At 45.2% G+C, this 18,288-nt stretch overlaps 1 pseudogene; it reads right to left on the reverse strand.

Moving 5' to 3' along the window:
* Positions 1-3,060: 3,060 nt before the first annotated feature.
* On the reverse strand, positions 3,061-3,582 carry LOC116906144 (annotated as a pseudogene).
* Positions 3,583-18,288: the final 14,706 nt, after the last annotated feature.

Raw genomic sequence — 18,288 nt, forward strand, 5'->3', positions numbered from 1 at the left:
ACAGTATCACCAATCAGCACCCTCAGTGCTCCACTAGCAATCCTTTTGCTTTGTGTTTCCACAGCCTGTGTTCTGCTGGTGAGAGGGCGAATGGCCTCAGGAATGAAGGTGTGAAGCATCCCTCCAGTGACAAACTAAGATCCCCTAAGCTGCTTTCTGAAGGTGGAGGAAGGAAGAGGAGGAGGCCATGTGACCAGTTACAGATGGGAATAGGAATTGCTCTGTGTTTTCCTATCCCATTTTGTGAAGAATAGATCTGTGTATGTGTACACATACATACCCCAAGCGGGTTATCAGCTTCCTTTCTTCTACCTTATGATGCAATGTACCATCAATTAACATGTATCGGCGGCTAAGTATTATAAAGCTAAATGATCATATTTAAGTTATGGGACACTAAAATACTAAGTGCTTCTCAAAAGGCTTTGTTACCTACACTGTGGGAAGAAAAGCTTATTTTTGGTTATACATGGGATCATTATGTTGGGGGAACTAAAACCTTGTCATTGTCATTATTAGGAAATTAGGCATGACATAAGGAGATACAGTTGGGTGTCAACTTGACAAAGGGGACCTTGTGATGTTAATTCTGAAGGTTAACTTCACTGGATCCGGAATCAACTTATTTAAATGTCTCGTAGAGATTAGCAGTGAATCTATCTTTCAGTTGAGAGATAATTTCTTAAATTACTGCTTCAAGTTTGTTGCTTGTTATAAATGTTTAAATTGTTTATCTTAATTTAACTTTCAGGAACCCCATGTCTATAGACATTCAGCCATATCATGTATGCTTAAGGAATATTGCTTTCTGAATTTCATTGGTATCTGCTGTGATCTTTCTCTCTCTCTCTAAACTCACCTCTAATTTTGCTAATTTATGTCTCCTCACCCCCTTGGCTAGTTTGGCTAAAGGTCTGTGCATCTTGTTTATAATTTCAAAGAATAAACTCTTTGTTTCACCGATTCTTTACATTGTGTTTGTGTCTGTGTGTGGTCATTTATGAATATGTCTGTAGGTGTGTGCTCCTATTCGTGTGGATACAGATGCACACATAAGCACATACTATGGAAGCGAGCTGCTGATATCAGGCAGCTAAGCCAATTGTTCTCCACATCTATTTGCTTAATTAGTTATTATGTGTTTTGAGACATGGTCTCTCACTAAACATGAAACTTACCGGCTTATCTATACTGGCTCGCCCGTGGGCTCTAGGAGTCTGCCATGAATGTGCCCTGCCATGCCTGAGTCTTATGTGCATTCTGGTGATTCCAATTCAGGTTCTCCTGCGTGCACGATAGGCACTTTTCTCAACTAAACCATCTTTCCAGCCCCCTCTGATTGTTTCTTATTTTTGTTTATATTTCATTCATTATTGTCCTGAAATTATTTCCTTTGGATTTTAGTTTGTTTTTGTTTTCCCAAGGCCCCAGGGCACATCATTAAGGTATTTATTTTAGAGCCCTCTAAGTATTTTTAGTGTAGGCATTTGTAGGTATAAACTCCCCTCTTAAGACTGCTTCCATTGTACCCCATAGGTTTTGATGTGCCGTGTTTTGATTTTTGTTTGAGTCTATGAAAGTTTTGCTTCCCTTCATTACTCCTTCAGTGACACATTTATCATCCAGAAGCTTAATCTCCATGCGTTTGTATTTTTTTTTATAGCTCTCTTTGCGTCAATGTTATGCCATTGAAGGCAGAATATAAGAGGCTATTTCGTTTTTCATATTTGCTGAGGATTGTTTTGGGTCCTAAAATAAGATTTATTTTAGCGGGAAACTCCATGGTCTGTTATGGTGTCATTAAACTCAAACGTTTCTCTGTTTATTTTCTTGTTGGAATGACTTGTCCATTGCTGATGATGTGGATCTAAAGTCACCAGCTGCTGCTGAGTCAGACCTAACCTGTGACTTTATATCTAGCAGCCTTTGGCTTATGACCTTGGAGGAGCGTGTTTGGTGCGTATATGTTTATAATGGGAACGCTCCTTGATGATCTGTTCTCCAACTAGTATGAGGTAACCTTGACCGCTTCTGACTCTTTTAGTTTGAGGTTTGTCATCAATCAGAGACACCAGCGTGTTTCCTCATTCCATTTGCTTGGGATGCGTCTTCCTATCCCTCCATCCTTGAATCTGTCTTTGACAATCAAGGAGATTGCTTGGGGACAACAGACAGATCCTGCTTTTTAATCCAATCTGCTAGTCTCATGCCCATTGATTGCAGAATAGAGGCTATCATCATTCAGAATTATCATTAACATATTTTTATTACTTTCTGTCATGTTATCGGTTTCGCCGGGTTTGTTATTTTCCTCTCAGTTGTTCAACTAGCATGATTTATTCTTTCCTGGAGCCTCCTGGGTGCGTTTATTTTTCTCTTCAGTCTGAAGAATTCCTTCCACTGTCTTCTGCAGAGCTGGCTTAGTGGTCGTAAATTTTTTTTAGCCTGCTTTTATCATGGACAGTTTTTCTTTCTCCTTCAATTATGACAGTTATCTCTGTGGCATATAGTATTATATAGGTCAGCAGATGTGGTCTTTCAGAACTTGAAATATATCATGCTAAGCCCTTTTGGCTTTCGCAGTTTCTGATGCGTAATCGGCTGTTATTCTGATGATATGGGGTGGGTTGACGGTTTTCTCCTGCCGTATCAATGACCTTACTTTGTTCTGTATATCTGGTACATAAACTACAATATAGTGCGGGAGATTTCTTTCCTGGTTTAATGTACTCGGTGTTCTAAATGTCTCTAGAACCTGGATGAGCCCCTCTTTCACAGGATTTGGGGTGTTCTTTGCTATAATTTCATTGAAAAAAAGTTTTTATGCATTTGACATGACCCTTCTCCTTCTTTATGTTCATAATTCAGTTGGTTCTTTTTCATAGTGTGTCCCAAAGAACCTTCATGTTCCATTCATGTATTTGTATTAATACATTAATTTGATCTTGACTGACCCAATTTGTCTAGCTTGTCTTCAAGCCTTGGTCTTCTGTCTACCCCATGGTCCATTTTACTCACAAGGTTTTCGCTAAGTGTTTTTTTTTTCACTATGTAAATGTTTTATTTCAGGTCAGCCAGGGCTCCCTCCTGGGCTGCTTCATACATTCTCGATGGGCTGGTGGGCCACTATGGGTACTTCTTCTTGTCTAGCTTGGTTTCTGGGAAGATCTCATTCAAGTCATCAGTGGTCATCTGGTCAAAGGGAATCATGCTCTTTATTTTCTCCAGCTGCTTCTCATACTCCTGGATCCTGGCCTGAAATCCAGACACAAACTGGGCACAGTTCTTCACACCCTCCTTCTCCTCGGTGTCCACCAGGGCTGTGTATTTATCCTCAGGCACAAGGATCTTCAGAGCACTAAACTTCTTTTCAAAATCATCTGCCAAGCCAGCCTTGGCCACATTAGCCTTGTAGTAAGCCCAGTCAATCGCTGGTGGTTCCTCAGACAGACTGGCCAGCCTGGTGTGGAAGGTCTCGTTCCAGGACTTTAGGGCGTTTCCAATTGTCTTCTGGTTTTGAGATATGATCTCCACAAAAGATACCCAACCAATGGTTTTTAGGGCAAATTTGTGCCTAGTCATCTTGGGATACTTTACCGACCCCCTGTGGAACACTGTCTCCAGCAGCAAGGAATCGAAGTGTGTTATCTCACTAAGTTTTTTATTTAATTTATTTAGGTTTTCATCTCTAGGATCTCAATTTGGCTTCTTTTCCTTCCTTCCTTCCTTCCTTCCTTCCTTCCTTCCTTCCTTCCTTCCTTCCTTCCTTCCTTTTAACAAGATAGTACTGTGTGGCTCTAACAGACCTGGACTTACTATGTAGACCAAGTTGTTCTGGAAATCAGTTTCTCCTGATTCTGCCTGCGAAGTCCCAAGAATAAAAGCGTGTGCCACTATGCCCAGTTTCAGCTGGAATTTTCTTCAGGAGGACTGGCTAAGAAGGTGAGAGAGTGCAGGAGGGAGATGAAGGATATAAAACCATTCAGCCTGATAGCTGGGTTCAGTATCACCCCCAGCTCAGTGTTCTCCCCCAGTTCTCAGAGCCTGTCTCACTCCTGGGAGTTCTTTTGTGATGGGCAGTCTTGTTTTCCCCTCCAGATCTTCCTTTCAATGGTTGACTATGTGTCTAGTCCATGTGTGGTGTTTCACAGGTAGACTCTGTCCATTCCTTCAAAGTTTGGGTTGCCGATGCTGGCCCTGGCCCTGTGCTATTCTTTCTAAGGTCTGACGTGCTGCTGGAGACTATGAATCTCTGTTCCCCCTGTTAACTTTGGGTCCCACCAGGTTTTCAGCTCCCTGAATGCTGCACAGTCCAGATTCACAGTTTCTTTCCTACAGTCTGTCAGTATTCTGCTGGTCAGGCTTCAGCATACTGTCCCATGACTCTTGTTCAAGTTGCCTAACAGTTCACAGCGTCTCGGGCTACCAATGTGGTGGGTCTTTTTGAAATGCATTACTTCTGATCCAGGGGCTGTTGAGTGCTGAGCACTAGAGAAAGGTGTGTGTGTGCGTGTGTGTGTGTGTGTGTGTGTGTGTGTGTGTGTGTATGTGTGTGTCTTCACATTCATGTACAGGAGAAAGAAGAAAATCTGGGGACTGATGCCAGTTTTTTCATTTTGCTCCTTCTCTTTTTTTTTATTATGTCCCGCTCCCTATGCCCCCCACCCCCTCCGCTAATATGGCTGTCACTCTGGATGTGGATGTATTTTGTTTGGTTGGTTGTTGTTTTTATTTTTTTTTCCTTTGCTTTTTTTTTTTTTTTTTTTTTTTGGAGATAGTTTCACTGTATAGCTGGCCAGGAACTCACAGAGATCCACCTGCTTTTGCCTCCCAAGTACTGGGTTTAAAGGCGTGCACCACTATGCCTAGCTTCTGATTTACTTTGTAAAGCTCACAGTTCTATATTTTTCTAATGAAGGAGAAATATTCAGACATCACCTACTCTTTTAATACCTGGTTGTCTACTTTCCCTGGAGAAGTTCCCCAGAGACCAGCAGATCAGACCCAGTGTCATCTGCCATCTTTTACATTTATTTTCTTTCTGCCTATTTGTTTGTTTGTTTGTTTTTGTAGCCCACACTGTCCTGAAACTTAGGACAATACTTCTGCTCAGAGTTCCATATGCTGGTACTACAGGTAATTCTCTCTCTCTCTCTCTTTCTCTCTCTCTCTCTCTCAAGTTCTCTCTCAGGCACACGCACTCTCTCTCTGTCTTTCTTTGCCCACCTTGAGATCCTATAAGAGTTTGTCTGTCTGTCTGTCTGTCTGTCTGTCTGTCTATGATAGGGTTTCTGTACCTAAGACTGGCCTCAGATTCCCTTAGCGTTTTGGCTGGTTCCCATGATTATATTCTGTTCAGGTACTTTCTGGCATCAGATTTTCTTTCTCCTGTACAACACACACACACACACACACACACACACACACACACTTATACATACACACACACTTATACATACACACACAAACAAACACACTCACACATACACTTACACACTTGCACATTTGCATACACTCACACACTTACACATATACTTATACATTTACACACTTAAACACTTGCACACACACACACACACACACACACTCATTTACCCCTTTCATTATTTTCAGTTCCTAATCACCTTCCTTTGGCACCTGGAAAGCCCTCTGCCTTTCCGTTAAATTCTCTGAAGGAAATTTGGGAACATTGAAGCCCACTCATTTTCGGTTTTAGGTTATTTATTTTATATTATTTATTTTATTTGTCTGCATATATGTATGTGTACCACATATGTGCCTGGTGCCTGAGGAGGTCAGAAGGATACATTGGATCCCCTGTAACTAGAGTTACAGATGGTTGTTGACCACTGTATGAATGCTGGACATAGAACCTGGGTTCTCATAAACGCCACAAGTGCCCTTAACTCTCTCCAGGAGCATGCTTTCCAAGCATGTGATATTGATACACGTACTTAACAACAGGCCTTAGGAGCTCCAGGATGACTCACTGTATATAGATTCCAATTACAAACTCATCCTGGGAGTGCCCTTTGAAAGTTGTGATTCTCCTGGCCAGTTTTTATGAATAGCTCATAGGATGAAGTAAAGAATGAAATGAGTGTCCCAGCATTCCAGGAAAATGAAAAAAGGAAACAAATATGTGTGGCTGGGTGGGGGAAGCCTGGGATGATGTCATGTTCCTCAGTGAGATATGTTCACACTGGGGCTGGGTGCACCAACGGTCAACAGCATTTGGTATGCTGCACTGGAGGTCAGCACTTGCTGTTCTGGTGCAGTTAGGAGCCAGTTCTTAGGGTGAATGCAACAGAAATTATCCCAAAAAGAAGGTGGACAGGATGGGGGGTGGAGAACCGGTCTCAGAGATGGAGGACATGTGAACAGGGGGTGTGGATCAGTGAGAGAGCGCTTACCTAGTATCCCTGGGATCTTGGAGTCAATCCCCAGCACTATAAAGAAAGAAATGAAAAGAATAGGTGAGCAGGAGGGGAGGGGAGGGGAGAAGTAGGAGATAAGCAAACTTTCAGAAGCCAGGAAGCAAGGACGTCAATCAGGATCATACAAGTCTGTTAGGATAAGTCACTTGAGCATCACGCAATTCCTGGTAGAGCCATTCCCTTCTTCCTCCACTACAAACTCACTTTCCATCGAGGGGCATCTGGTTGGCCGGCCCAGCATGGCTCACAAACCTTCCGATAACCAGCAGCGTCCACAGTCTGATCATACAGGCTAAAAATTAACAACCACCCCCACGATACCCAGATCCTCAGTGGAGATTTAAGGAGTTGGAAAAAAATTAACTCAATTTCAGGCTAGAAGAATGGAGCAATGGCTAAGAGCACTTCCTGTTCTTCCAGAGGACCCAAGCTTAGCTTCCAGTAGACACGTCAGGCAGCTGTAACTCCCTGTAGCTCCAGGGGTTCAACACCACCTTCTAGCCTCTGCAAGCACCCACATACAGCGAACACATTCCCATACATGCATTAAACTCAGGGGGCAGCGTGAGGAGATAACTCGGCAACTAAAATCACCTCTGCTCTTTTTAGAGGACCCAGGTTTAGTTCCCCGCACCCATATGGTGGCTTACATCCATCTGTAACTCCAGTTCTAGGGCATCTGAAGTTCTCTTCTGACCTCCATGGGCATTGTATGCCTGTGATACACAGACATACATGCAGGCTACAGGATGTCTGATCAGGCTGTGAAGCCGGAGATGGTGTTTCTAGTTTCTAGTTTCAAGTTGTGGTGTGGCCCAGCCTTAGCACACATCTTTAATCTCTCTCTGGCTAGAATACACACACTCTTAGTACACACCTTTAATCCTAAACAGTGAAGGTAAAGTTAGTTTGTAGAAAGAGGCACCCATGTTTGAAAGTAATGTCTAACTGGGTGACAGACAAAGTGATGAATCAGAGTAAGATTTGGCCGAATATGAGATGCTCAACTCTCATAAGAAGAGAGAGGAAAGAGAAGCTACTTAAGGGAGCAGAACAAAGAGAGGGGAGTGAGGGGCAGTTTTACCAGGAGACGGAGACAGGTTGAAGAGAGAACAAGCTAGACTGACGTGAAGACAGAATGAGCCACAGAATGAGAAGGGACCAGAAGGTTAGAACACATTGCCAAAGTTAGTATGAGGCTAAGCAGAGCAATTCAGTAAGAAACTAAAAGGAGCTAGATTGAATCAGTCAGCTTGAAGAGGAATTTGAGCCAAATTTGAGGAATTTGAGCTGAATTGACCCAGCCGGCCAGAGATCAGAAAGAACAAGATAGGGTGAGCTTATTCAGCAGAAAGTCTCAGAGGCAGAAAACATTCCAGGCCTAGATAAGATGTTGCAGAGGCTAGAAACTTCCCGTACTAGGCATGGGTTAGCAGATGGAGTCAGTAAGTCTCAGAGATGATAATTACATCAGGAGAATAAAAGTTACTTTAACATGGGCTGGAGAGATGGCTCAGCGGTTAAGAGCACTGACTGCTCTTCCAGAGGCCCTGAGTTCAATTCCCAGCATCCACATGGTGGCTTACAACCATCTGTAATGGATTCTGGTGTGTCTGAAGACAGCTATAGTGTACTCATATAAATAAATAAATCTTTTTTTTAAAAGTTACTTTTACACAAGCATACATGTAAAAAATCAAAGTAAAAAAACCTGTGTGTATGTGTGTGTGTGTGTGTGTGTGTGTGTGTGTGTGTGTGTGTGTAAGCCACTGTGCTACTATATCCAGCTTCCTTCCATCTTTATTTTTTGAGACAGACTCTCTCATCTGACCTCACCATTTTGGTTGCCTTGGTAGACCAGTGAGCTCCCAGAATCTGCTTGAGTCTGTCTCTGCCCTCCCCAGTGTTGGGATTACAGACATGGGCCACCACAGCTGAGGTTTCTGTGGGTGCTGGGATCTGAATTTAGATTCTCATGTTTGAGCAGCAAATACTTTACCAACTGAGCTATCTCCCCAACCCTGGATCTGAGGCTTGGTTTCACCAATGCAAGAGAGGATGTAGCCTAAGAAATGAGTGGGAGACAGGCAAAACCTTCAGTGAAAGATATTGTGGGGAGTGAAGATATAGCTTAGTAATAGACTGCCCACCTACCGAATTCAAGGCCCTGGATTCAATTCCCAGCACCAGGAAAGAAGAAAAGGAGTGTATTGGTTTGGGTTTTATTGCTATGAAGAGATACCATGACCATGGCAACTCTTTTAAAAGAAAACACTTAATTGGGGTTGTCTTACAGTTTCAGAGGTTTAGTCTATTATCAATATGGTGGGAAACATGGCAGCATGCAGGCAGACATAGTGCTGGAGAAGAAGCTGAGAGGTCTGTCTTAATCCAAAAGCAGCAGGAAAAGACCGCCCTACTAGGCATAGTGTGAGCATATGAGCCCTCAAAGCCCACCCCAACAGTGTCACCAAGCCAAGGGTGGCTATTTACAGGTGTGAAGGGACAAACAGAGCTAGATCTGAGAGCAGGGGTTTCCACTGGTATGCAGGATCCCTGATAACACAGGATGAAGCTGGGATTGGGAAAAGGAGTACTGAGGGTCCAGAACTCAGCTCTCAGCACACTACCCCATCTCTGTCAGACCGGAATTGCCCTCACTCTGTTGGAAATCCCCAGTTGTCCCAAATTCTAATTCCACACCTGACTTCCAGGTTGTAGGAATGCATTTTCCCCCATGGTGGACAGACAGAACCTTCTTCATGAACTTGTTTTGGATCTGTTAAATATTTAAACACACAATATGCAGACTTCCCTGTGTCCTTTCCCCCGAGGCCCTGAAAATACTAAGGGTAGGTCTGGCTGGCACATTCTGAATTGGTCTCCAATAGGATATATAACGAGAAGAACAACTCTGTGAACCCCAATGAATCCTGCAGTTTCAGGCCTACCTATGCAAACGCAGAAAAGCTGGAGCGAGCAGCCGCAAATGCCAGGAGTGGGCTGTCTCCTAATTGGTCACAGTTCCCACCTGTCTCCCTTCACTCATCTTGGTGACCTCTGACCTCTCTGGCCACTAGGGCGTTTGAGTTTGTCACCCCTGATTTAAGGCCTCCATTTAGATATGTCCCTTCTCTCTAAAGCCACTGGGCTGCCACATTAAACACCTGGTTTCCGCCTCTCCTCTCCCACATGCCTCAAAGAAAGTTGGCGGCTGGTTTTCCCATCAGCCAAATGTAAGTTCTTAAAACTTCTGGATGGGATAAATGCCTGTAATTTTGGCAACTCGGTCTCTAACTTCTGAGTCTTGGGGACTCATTAAAACAACAACTAAGAATTTCAAGAGAGCAGCCTCTCTGCAGGGGTTCCTCTCCTTTCACAGAACCATGTGAACTGGAAACCAGGCAGCATGGATTCCTCACTCTGACCCGGGTGAGGGAGGCAGATTTTTGATAACCAACAAAGAGCTTTTGTTCAGGTTTGCGTCAGGATAGATCAGCTCTCCTCACTGCGTGGCCATTTACTTCTAGGCTCATCTTCCCTTTCTGCCCCCAAAAGAACCCTCAGCCCTTCCTCCACAGGTCCAGCCCCCAGCATCCCGCCCCCTCCTCCTCTTGGTCTGGAAAACAGCTTTGCGCGCTAACCTCCAGGGGCATTCACTGGCTTTCCAGCGGGGTCCCCAACCCCACGGGCTGCCAAAATAGGCTCTTTACACTCCGTATATGGGAGAGAAAAATATGCTTGTTCCGTTGCAACTGTCAAGCAAAGGACGTGCTGAGCTCAGATAGAAATAGCAGCAGGGTCAGGGCAGGGCAAGGCCCCAGCATTTCATTAGCTCGGCTTGGCCCAGGGTGATTAAATGCACACAGCGGCCTATGAATGGGGCCATGGAGGGCAGCGCACTGTGCAACACAGGAAAATCATTCTTTGGGTGCTGTCAGCTGGCTGAATGGGACTTAATCATCGGGATAATGAGAACCCATTTCCATTGTTTTAATTTGACGGAAGGAGTGAGAAAGAAGGACCTTTTCCCCCCTCTGGGTGAAAAGATGTTAAACTGTGGCCCATATGTTAAACGGAGCCCCACATCCTCCACGCTGCTGTTGGCTAAGCCCCCAAGGTTTGGTGCTTTTTACCACTGCAGTAAGAGTGTGACCCCCAAGTTCTTGCTGGCGCTTCCTTTAGACCCTGTGATAGACGGGATGTGTCTTTGGTCCTGGCATCTGTCCCCAGCAGCTGTACCAAAGCATCGTTGGGTAAAGCTGACTAGGTTCTGCCCCTACAAAATGCTTCCAGCCATGAGTGAATCCTCAAGTGTGCCTTTATCTTTTTTCTTTTAAAAAAAATTTAAAGATGTGTGTGTGTGTGTGAGAGAGAGAGAGAGAGAGAGAGAGAGAGAGAGAGAGAGAAAGACAGAATGAGTGTGTGTCTTTCTGCCTGTCTGTGTGTACCAGCGCATATCTGTGTATAATTTCACAACGTGTGTGTGGAGGTCAGTGAACAATCTGCAGGAGTCTTTCCTTCCATCCTGTGGGTTCCAGGGATCAAACTCAGGTCTTCCGGCTTCGTGGCAAGTGTCTTTACCCAACTGAAATATCTCTTTTAGCTTAATCTTTCTCTCTTTCTTTCTGTCTCTCTCTCTGTCTCTCTCTCTCTGTCTCTCTCTCTCTCTCTCTCTGTCTCTCTCCCTCTCAATAAAAGGTTGAGTGGATTCAAGTAACGTACTCAGATTAAACAGAATTCTGAGTTTCTTGCACCTCATTTGAGGTCCAAGAGCCCAAGACAGAACCTCAGCTCTGTCAGAACTTGAACGCTGCGCAGCGTTTGTCTACCATGCACAGAGGCCCGAGTTCAAGTCCCAGTGTCACAAAGAATGAAACAGAACAAAGCTTCCCAGAACTGGACCGGAGGCAGCTAGTTGGGATAACCCCTGGCTCCCCGGAGGCGGAAGAGCTCGGAATTGATTTCCCCTCCCTCAGCCTGGTCCTCTTGCTCTTCTCCCAAGATCACACACGTCACGTGGAAACATGAGTTATGTGTTCTCCAACCTGATCACCCATTTGTTTACAGCTATGGACATTCATGACAGCATGTCCTCCCAAAAAAGTCAGTGAGGAAGACCTGAAACGCAGAAGCATACCAGGGAGCTCTAATTAACTGTGCGAGTCTCTCCAGAGGAGGAAGTTGGAGCTGGGGGAGGAGTTGACAGCAGTGAAGGACATTTTGTAAACCCGTGAAGGCTTGTGAGGGCCAAGGCTGGGGAGAATTTCAACCAAGAGCAAAAAAAAAAAAAAAAAAAAAAAAAAAAAAAAAAATGGATTTGGGTGGCGTGTTTGAGAGCAGGAAACAGACGTGGTCGGAATGAAGACTCCATGTGGGGAATAAGATTCCATGGGAGAGTAAGGCCAGATGATGTGGGATTGTGAAAGGCAGGCATAGCGAACTTTTCTCTCCCTACTCCGTCTGTGGTCGTAAAAAGTGATTGTGGTCGCTGTCATTTGTTTTTGTTTTCATTTTCCCCCTCCCACGTTCTTCAAAGAGATAGGCAGAAAAGTCTGTGCTCTTTTGGGGAGCACAGAAGGGGAAGCATTCTCTGATGGGTCCAGGTTTTTAGGCCTGGGCTCCAGACCAGAGCTAGTGTGTCCTGTGGGGCTCTCTGCTTTACCCCACAGGAATTATGCAGATCCTTCTCTGCTTAACACAGGCTAGCTTCTTTTGCTGTTTAGGGATTGGGTCTTGCTATGTAGCCCAGGCTGGCCAGGGACACTCCTGAGTGCTAGGATTACAGGCATAGCCACTGCACCCAACCCCTTCCCTTGAAGACTTGAAAGAACATAGATGGTGGGTTCTCCATTGGCACAGAATGGCTGTCTAAATAAACAGATGAAGCAGATAAATGGCCCACCCAGCTCCTTTCCAAAGAGAAATACCCACCTTCTCCTCAGAAGCTGTGTTCTGTACAGACAGTGTTCTGAGAACGTGCCAACCCCATCAGCCTCAACTATGAAAGCCCAGTAAGGGCTCTCTGTGGCTGCAACAGTCCCAAGTCCCTCCTTGCTGATGGCATACGCCATTGCTTTGGGGACTCATGTAGATCAGAGGAAGCTGAGTCTATGTGGTATGCAGCATTCCTGCCGGTAACAGCTTGGGATGGGAATTGGAAGCCTCTCATCAGGTTGGGACACTTTGCTGGTTAAGATGAAAATACCTCACAGATGCCACGTGGCCGGCCAGACCTGGCATTAGCGTGGGGTGGTAGATTCATTTATTAATCTTTACCACTGCAGGCTTGGGTTGAAAACCCTGCTTCTGTCTTAACGTCATATAGAAGATGTCTTGAGATACCTCTTATGGTTCTTGCTTTAGTCAGAAGTCACAAAGAGATTGAACGTCACTGTGGCTACCACCAGGCCATCCATGTCCACAGATCAGAAGACAGCTCACTGTTTCTCTTACATGAAGCATCCTTTACTGACTCTGTCCCTTTGTACTCGCTATTCCAGCCAACTCGGGTGTGTTTCTCCTGTTCCCTACTTTAATTCAAGTTAAACTTTAGTAAGACTTGTTTCCCTTAAGCCAGAGTTCAACAAGTGTGTTCTTCAGAAGACCAGAAAGCAAATATTTTAAGCTTTGAGAGTCAGGCTGTCCGTGTTAGTCAAACTTTGTGTTGCTGTAACGAAACTCTTGGCCCGGACAATTTAAGGAAGGAGACGTTTATCTTGTTCATAGTTTTCAGAGTTTCAATCCATCGTGGCATAGAAGGCAGGACAGTGAAGGGCAGCTTGCCTCAGAATTACCTTCCCTGCCCCTATCTGGCATTAGTCTCTTATTTTGTTCTATTTTGCTTGGTGTTTGAGACAGGGTAACCATGAAACTCTGGTTGACCTAGAACTCACTATGTAGACCAGGCTGGCCTGGAACTCACTATGTAGACCAGGCTGGCCTGGAACTTGCAGAGATTTTCCTGCCTCTGCTCCCAGTTGGTGGGATTAGAGTGTAAACCACCATAACAGACCCTGGCTTTGTTTTGTTTTTGTTTTGTTTTTGGAGACAGTGTGTTGTTATGATTCCCTGGCTAGAACTCACAGTGCAGAGTGGACTGGCCTAAAACCAAGATGACGCTCTTACTTCTGTCTCCTGAATCTTTTCCTTCCTGTATTCCTTGTGAACACCCATCCGGGCTGAGATGGTGTCACCATAATCATGGCAAGTCTGCCCCTTATCTACTGTTCTCTGGGTCATCCTTGCAGGGGGGAAGCACACTGAAGCTTCCCTTTCCTAAACCTTGTCAATCCAACCAACCTGGCAATCGAGTTGAGTCATGACACTCACTGTCTCTGTCACGGCTACTCAGTTCTGCCACTGTAGTGCAAAAGCAGCCATCACCAGCATGCAAACAAACGAGCTTGGCTGTGTTCTAATCAAACTTTCATTGCAAAAGTGGAATGAGAGCTGGTTTCGGCCCCAGGACCACATTCTGCTAACCACAGCCCTACTGCGACTCTTCCGCTCCCCTCTTTCTCCGTCTCCATGGTTACCTATTTATGAGTTCCTATCTCCTGAGGGGCTGAATCTCTTGAAATTAAGGACTTTTGCTCCTAGATCTCCCCAGATCTCTAGGACTGAGAAGCTGTTTGACAAAGGCAATTGGTTGAATACCAGGACGGTCACAGAGAAACAGCTTCCTCCGGGCTTGGCAAGACCATCACACATTTTAGATTAGATGATGTGGTGATGTAAAGAATACCTTGGCCCTGTGCTCATACTAAGGAAATAAGCAAAATAATATAGTGGTAGCTAGGTCTACGGGAACAGGGATGAGGCTGTTAAGATTCACTAGGAGAAGAGACAGATTACCACACCAACCCCAGAGATTCTGTCTACCCCCTTTGCCTGGGGGCCACTTCACGTGCTCTTGTAACTCCCAATACATGCCTTGGTTCGCCAGGATAGACTTGGATGGAATGGTTTCTTTGATCTGTCAGGGAATGCCTTATCATCCCAGAAAAAGTTAAGCAACAAGAATTGTCACTGTGTCCCCAACAGGAAAGAAGGGGGAGTGGCAAATTATTTCACCAGGCACAAGATTTAGTAGCTTAATTCTATTGTCTAAAATGAAAGATTATATGAAAATCCTGACAGATGAGCTTAGAGAGTTTGCTTGCGTTTGCAGTGTTTCAAATGGGGCGGTCATCATCCTGCCACGTTGCCTATCGTGTTTGTCTGCCTGTCATGTCCTAACTCACGGCTTCCATAAAACCCCTAGAATCACTTTGTTTTCAGTCCCATAGCTACAGCTGAGAACAACCCTTCCCTGTCTTTATAGAGTGCTTTGTGATGGTCAAAGCACAGAGCACAAATCACATTTCATAGATAAGGCAGTGGACACACATTAAAGAACTTACTTTGATTGACATCGGTGAGACTTGGGACTCCCACCCAAGAGCTCTATTCATTAAACCAGGCAGACTCCCAGGCATCAGAATGAAACAACACAGTGAGAAAGGAAGCCAGGGCCTGGACAGGGCTCGTCAGTTAGGAGAACTTGCTGTTCTTCCAGAGGTCTAGGTTTAATTCCCAGCACCCACATCCCGGCTCACAATGCCTACAATTCTTGTTCCTGAGGATCCAGTGCTGTCCTCTGGCCTTCTTATTCTGTGTACATGGTACACAAACATGCAGGCAAAACATCCAGACACATAAAATACAATCTAAAATTAAAAAGAAAAGGGAGCCAAACGATAAATTAATCCCATTTGGAAGTCCAAGGAAACCTTGGAATGTGTATCAGGATTTCGGTGATATTTGTTAGTGTGGCCCAGTAGAAGAATAGGTACCTTAAACTTTGCACAAGACACATACATCTTGAAATCAAATCAACTAGCCTTCTTGGAAATAACAAAACTTTACACTAGAACTTGGCTTGAATGAAGAGATTCACACTAAGGCTGAATCCCCATCGCTCTGGTAAAACCTCTCAGGCACCCCGGTGAAGACCCCAGTGTCTTGCTTGTGCTTGACCATGGAGGTCGCCTTCACAGTGGAAGGTTAATACTGACTCCGACGTGAGCCAGCCACCGACTCCATCACTGCCACTTACTACAGCCTGTGCTCTGTGTTCCTTGGAAGCCTCCCTCCTCAGCTTGGGTTTGACCCAACCCACTTAGAAGGAGGAGAGCAATTTTACAGCCCTGTGTGGAGTGACTCCAAGCCAGTCGTATCTATTTCCAAGTGATCTGACGCAGCAAGCAGATCATGTTTCCTTTGGAGGCTTGGCTGAGAATAGCTGGGCTGGCAGGTCTGAGCCAAAGTGAATAGAAAACGACTGTCAAGAAAAATCCCAAATGGCCTCTAAGGAGGGAGGACTAATGAAATGCTCAGGTCAGAGGTGGGGTGCTTTCTGGGGAGATTGTAAAAAGAAAGGAAGATGAGGTGAGCATGTGTGAAATTCGCAAGAGTCAACAATGACAGGGGACGCCAAGCACACTGGCACATGCCCAGAACGCTCCCCAGAGCAGGCACCTAGCCTGAAACAACTCACACACACACACGCACACAAAAATCTAACTCTTAATTTGAATCTTACCTTTAATCAGAACTTTTATTGGAATTTCTTACGGTTGGTTACCTGTCTACCTTGCCCCCATCCTGCCAAAGGCAGCAGTGATTCTAAGTGTGTTTGCCAAAGACCAACAAAGCCCTGTATTCAATTATCCTTGTCTCGGGGAATAGAAATTAGAGAATTCCAGGAACGGGATGTGGGAACAACTGAGAAGCTAGGCTTCACTTAAGATCCTTGAAAAGAAATAAATACCTTGTTGTTAGGATGAAAACCGAATTGGTTCTGCACAGATCATTTGAATGGATAAGCTAAGTCTTAAGACTGGCTCTCGCCTGATGACTTTCTGCTCAGGACGATAAGAACAGACCATGGACCATCGGATCCCATGGGCATGTGCCTGGCTCTTGGTTCTCTGGCTGTACAGGGGTATTTTCAAGGGCAAGACATGATGACAAAGTTGTTTTTCTTGAGCAAGACGTGTGTGCCTCTGGCTGCCCACTTGTCGGTGGAGGCTTCATGATTCCTCTTTCCATCCAAACAGCTTGGCCACTGGATGTGGTAGCAGCAAGCAGCAGTCGCTTCCCTTTTGCCTCATGCCCCTGACAGTCAGCTGGCCTGTTTCAGGGCCCTACTGTGTGCCAGTCATTGTCTCAGAATGGAACCAGAATGTCCTTGCCCTTGGTGTCTTGGCTCTGTATCTGGACAGGAGGCACCTGGGGCAGAACAGTGTGAGGAACACTGGGGACTCGAGGAAAGGAGCCACTGGAGTAAACCTGAGAACAGAAGAGGCCACACCTAAGGTCTCTTTCCTTCATCTAGGGACCCCACATTGATTTCCAAAATATTATCTATTCATTACTCACATGGGCTTGAGGTTCAGCATGAAGTGGATATAGAATATAGAAAAGGGTTGCGAGGAAAAGGCTCATGTGGCTTAGTAGGTAGAGTACTTGCTAGCATGCATGAGGTCCTGTGTTGAATTCCCAGCATGCCAGAAACCATGTGGGGTGCAAGCACATATATAACCCCCGGGTTTGGGAGGGGGCAGAAGCAAGACGATCAGAAATTCAAAGGTCATCCTTGGTTCTAGAGTGGGTCTGAGGTCAGCACCTGGGGTACATGAAAGTCCGTCTCACACAAAAAGTGGGGCTGGAGAGTTGGCTCAGAGGTTAAGAGCACTGTCTGTTTTACAGAGGACTCCGGTTTGAGTCTTAGTCCCCACAAGGTGGCTTACAAGGGCCTGTAACTCCAGTTCCATGGAATCCAACGCCCTCTCCTGGCTTCTGTGAGCACTAGCTGGGCACACACCTGGTTCACAGACATACATACATGCAGACAAAACACCAAACGTCCCCATGGGGTGGGGAGGAGGGAGGAGGGAGGAGAGAGGAGGGGCAAAGGAAATGTAGGCAGGAAAGAAGTCATGTGAAAGAAGGTAAAAATAGACTGGGGCATGGATACTCTGCTTGCTTGCCAAGCCAGGTATGAACTTAGTTCTTTAAATAGCGAACAGTTTCTTAGGGTCTTTCTACGGCTGTCTAGATAATGTCCACCATACTCCAATATCCCTACCCTTTTTACTTACCCATCCATTTTTTGTTTGTTTGTTTTGTTTTTTGATTTTTTTTTGCTGGTTCCGAAACTGGGATGTAAACCACATGAGGACAGGAACTCTTTTGGCCATAGGCACTGTAAGGTCACCAGTTCTGAACACGAGACTAGCACAAACAGCTGCTATGTTTGAACAGTTGTCTCCGGTTTGTAGAGTGTAGGGAAAACCAAGATGGTCAGATCCCAGAGGAGGGAATCTGCCTTAGCCAGGGGTGGTGTTAAAAGCCAAATCCAGGTCAATGTTGGTACAGATGAAAAGGGTAGATGTTAGTGAGAGAGGGAAGGTCAAGAGTAGTTTTAAAGTTTCCATTTGGGTATCTGTGGGATAGCAATTTTGTCAACTGTCATAGAAGAGACAGGAGAGGGGCATGATGAGGTGATTGTCATGGGAGGCAGAGTCATGATAATCAATATGTTTTGGACATGTGTGATTTGAGGGAACTGCACAATGTCCGGCTGGGAGTGTCCTGTAGGCATTTGGAAATACACGTGGAAGATTGAGGAAGATGGCTGGACCTGAGGTCGTAGAGCGTGGGGGATAAACAAAGCCAGCAGAGTAATAAGGTCACTCGAGAAGAGCAAACATGTCTGAAAGAGAAAACAAGCCTACACCTAGAGAAGACATCCTTTGATGGGGCAACAGCAAGCGACGCTGGGGAAGAAATGAAGGGAGAGATC

The sequence above is a fragment of the Rattus rattus genome, chromosome 7 (genome assembly GCF_011064425.1).
Source record: "Rattus rattus isolate New Zealand chromosome 7, Rrattus_CSIRO_v1, whole genome shotgun sequence".
In the NCBI taxonomy this organism is placed as follows: Eukaryota; Metazoa; Chordata; class Mammalia; order Rodentia; family Muridae; genus Rattus; species Rattus rattus.